At 31.5% G+C, this 4,234-nt stretch overlaps 1 pseudogene; it reads right to left on the minus strand.

The window, feature by feature from the left end:
- Positions 1 to 3,132: 3,132 nt before the first annotated feature.
- Positions 3,133 to 3,258, minus strand: LOC117182386 (annotated as a pseudogene).
- Positions 3,259 to 4,234: the final 976 nt, after the last annotated feature.

A 4,234-nucleotide genomic window follows, 5' to 3' on the forward strand; every position in this document is an offset into this window, starting at 1 on the left:
ACTTTCTCAAACATAAATGATGAGGATGTAAAAATTATTTCATATTTTAATGAGTGAAGATTTATTTCATGCATCAGAATTGTAATTATAATTACAAGTTCGAAGTATTTTTTTTTATTTTTTACCTTAAAATTGTTTCTATTAGAACGTTTTCTATGTAAAATTCTGAATTCCAATTTAAAATAAAATGATCTAATTTTCAAGATTTTAATTAAAAATAATTTATCATTGAAGGCTTTTAATTTAAAATTATATAATCTTTATCGGTTAAATTCGATTTATTTTAACTTTGCAAGCGTTCCACATTTAAGAGATCAATTTAATAAATTCTGAAATTATTTGATTTTTATCCTTGCGAAATAATAGCAGAATTTTTATTTAAATACTAAAACCTTACAAGTTATACATATTTAGAGAAAAGAAAAAGTTTCGAATAATAGTAAAAATTTAGTACAAGTTTATGTAGTTATTTTGTACATAGAATCGATTAGTGCAGTTTACTTCTAATCTAGGATCAATATTGATTAGATTGTATCAGATTATTCCATAAAAAGTTGCCGCAAGGAATTGAAAATGTAATACATGTTTCTCTATACATTTCAAATAAACATTTATATTATATAAACTTAATAGAACGGTTTTGTGTAATAACAATTCAAAAAATAAATATTTACTTAATTGCAAAATTAGCATTACAATTAATTTATGTGGCGAAACTTTAATATTGCTACTAATTTCACAAATACAATAAGGATTAGAATTGCAAAAGCATTATAATTTTATAGTAATTTGTTATTTTGTAAATCATATCAGAATCCCGGCTTCTACTTTATCGGTGTTTAGAGAAATCTTTGCTAAGACAGGGATTTGCTGTGATGAACAACGGTTAATATAGATTTAACATCCTACCCCTACAGCAACGATCTTACCTGCAGAGAAAGAAGGAGCAAGGTAGTACGAAGAGGGCAGCAGCCACACACCCGACGAAAGTAGTACCTATATATATTTTCTCCCCACTCCGTCGCCACTTGCCGCATCTATGTTATAATATCTTTGTCTAGGCTTATAACATCTTTGACGTAAGTATCCATGGAGATTGGGCATAAGGAGACCAAACTAGGGAAACTGGAAATGAAGACTTTTCTGTTGCTAGAAGTACTTCCCGAGCGTGGCGTGCCAACCGCACTTTAAAAAAAATATGGCAACCGATGTGAACGGGAATCCAATGTAAATAAATAATGTTTGAACAATTAATAGTTTGTGAATAAAGGAAAAAATGTAAAAATTAAAAAAGATGTATAGAAGCGGAAGTTTCTAATAAGTTCGGTTGGCACGCCACGATCGGAAAGTTTTCAACTATGCGAAAGCGAGATTTTACACATGAGCAAATATTTCTTATTTTTTGGCGCACATCCTAATCATAATTTATTTCGAATATCCTTGATGTATATTTACAGTATATCATGATATTTTAATGTTTCGAATTGATTTTTTGTAATTGAAGTGAAAATTATATTTAAAAATTACTGAAAATGTGGTACATATCAATGTGAACCCTGGCGGGCCAAAAGAACCGAATGGAGCCTCTACAAAGTACCCGCAAAGACTCAATTGGGTCGCCATTCGGACCCTTTTTAAAAAACTCAAAAAAACAGCAAGATCAATTTTTAAACTGTTGAAATTCGGATTCTACGTTAAATTTTCGATTAGAAATTCACGGAGTAATCGCAATACTTTTTTTTTTGCAGCGGTAAAAATGTCATAAAATGTCATTAACTTCTGCTGAAGGTGACTTCAAGCACATCCATAATAGCTCAAGTAGTATGTTGCGCGCGAAGTTTAAAAATAAACTTCTCTCTAACTTTCATCGCAGCGTTGTTGCCTGCGGTTTCCACTGCGTGGCGCTAGCATCCAGAAAAAATTCTTAAAGTTACCGACGGAACGCTTATTAACTGCTACTAAAAGAAGATGCACTTGAAGGCGCCTTCGGCCCATGTAAAAGACAGATATTTTATTTTTTAAAGTTTTTAACGCTACAAGAAAAAGTATTGCGATTACTCCGTGAGTTTCTAATGCAAATTTTAACGTAGGATCTAGTGCAGAATTGGATATTCCCTGGTAATAAGCCTTGAATTCAGAAAAATTAAGAATTTGTATTTCTATGAATACGCGATTTTTCCTCCGTATGAAAATCCCCCAACGGTGACAGAAAAAGTTAACAGTTACAAAAGTTACTTAATAAAATTTAACGAAAGCATTTATTTAACCTATTTTTCATTATTAAATCTTTATATAACTTAAAAATTCGAAAAATATTCAAATTTATATTTATTTATATTTTTATACCTTATTTAAACGTCTTAAAAATGCATCAGAGAAATATATTTAAATGTGTGAATTCAAATAATTTTAACTCTAGAGAGGCGGACTCGAATTAATTAAAATTAAATTTTCAAAACTTATATTCCACATGAAGGAATTCAAACAATTTATTACACATATTTTGTTACCTTATTAGAAGGAATTTAATAATCTAAAAATATGAACACTTTTCGGCAATAGAAGACATCTGTGTGAGGTTATCTGTATCTACTATTACAAGAAATTGAATATATTGAAAACACGTTCTCTTTTCGGGAGTAGGAACCTATGCGGCGGCCGCTCTGGAAATAGAAATAAATTAGTTTCTGAGATATCATATTCTTATAATGACATTTTAGACAGATGGAACAATCGCGCATTCAAAATAATAGAATAATCTTTACTTTTACATGGTTACAGAACAGATTTGTAACTGTTCTAGAACACAAAAGAACGTGTTCTAGAACATGTTAGTTACAGGTTACGAATATGCGAGTAACTATGTCATCCCCCATACGCTAGAACAATTCTGTAACAGTTCTAGAACGCTGTAACATACGATCTGTAATATTTCTATAACAATTCTAGAACTCGGTTACCAGTGTTATGTAACAATTCTGTAACAGATCTAGGACGCGGTGAAAACCGATCTGTAACATTTCTGGAAAAATTCGATAACTCAATTACAAATTTTGCAAAACAAATTTGTAACAGATCTAGAACGCTTTGACAACCGATCTGTAATATTTCTAGAACAATTGTAGAACTTTGGCATGCTGCATTGTAAAAAATGTAGGATATTCGTAAGGTTCAGCTCTCGTCTGTAGTGCAATGAAATAGCCTCGCCCTGGAGGAACCGCCTTCTTGATCACGGTAGCCCCTATGCCAGGTAAGTATGCTTCTCGCTGCCTCGGATCCTGTCTTAAACACTCGACCGTGCATTTCAATTGCGAGAAAGGAAAATCGCTGCTCAGTTGGCGCAAAATTCGGCGACGCCTTTACGACATCGTTAGGACATCTTTAAGACAACTTTATGGCATCCTGTGTCCATGTCGTTACAGTGTCTTTACGATATCGTAAAGACATCGTCAGATCATACGACATATTTACAATATCGTAAAGACGACTTAACGACATGGACATAGGATGTCGTAAAGTTGTCGTCAAGATGTCATAACGATGTCGTAAACACGTCGCCAAATTGTGTCCCCACTGGGTGCGCTCCATGGCGCACTACGGCTGATCCACGGCTTAAGGTGGCAAGATTCAAATCTTCAAGCAATAAATTAAATCTTTTTGTGTCCAATTTTTTACCCATGAATCATGATTTATCATTTATACCATCATGAGTGTTAGATACATAAATATACGAACTTATTTATTAAAGCTAGAATAGAATAATTATTTGTTTAACATCATAAATAATAATAAATAACGTACGATATTAGAATTTCATTGCGTTTCCATGAAAGTTTGGATTAAGTCAGTGTTTTTCCTCAGAAATTGCTATTTTCAATTTTTTAGATTAATTTTTTAAAGAAGATTGAACATTTTGTCACAACTTTAGGTTATTTTAATGATTTGCACTGGAAATAGTTATTTTTAAGAAAAAATCATTAGACTTTAAAGAAGATAAAAATTTGTTGTACAATTCGAGCTTTAAGTTTATATTAACATAAATTGTCACTTATGCGACTGATTGATAAAATTGGTTTTTTGATTTTAATTTTACTTTATTACTTTTTTCAGCGTAGGCTTTAGCCAAATTATTTTAAATGTGTAGAAATAATTTAAAAAAATCGAAAAGTGCCTCATAATTTCGTTCGGATTCCTGTGGAAAATAAAACATTCTGTCCTTATTAGGACTAAAAAA

This window comes from Belonocnema kinseyi, chromosome 10 (genome assembly GCF_010883055.1).
Source record: "Belonocnema kinseyi isolate 2016_QV_RU_SX_M_011 chromosome 10, B_treatae_v1, whole genome shotgun sequence".
Lineage (NCBI taxonomy): Eukaryota > Metazoa > Arthropoda > Insecta > Hymenoptera > Cynipidae > Belonocnema > Belonocnema kinseyi.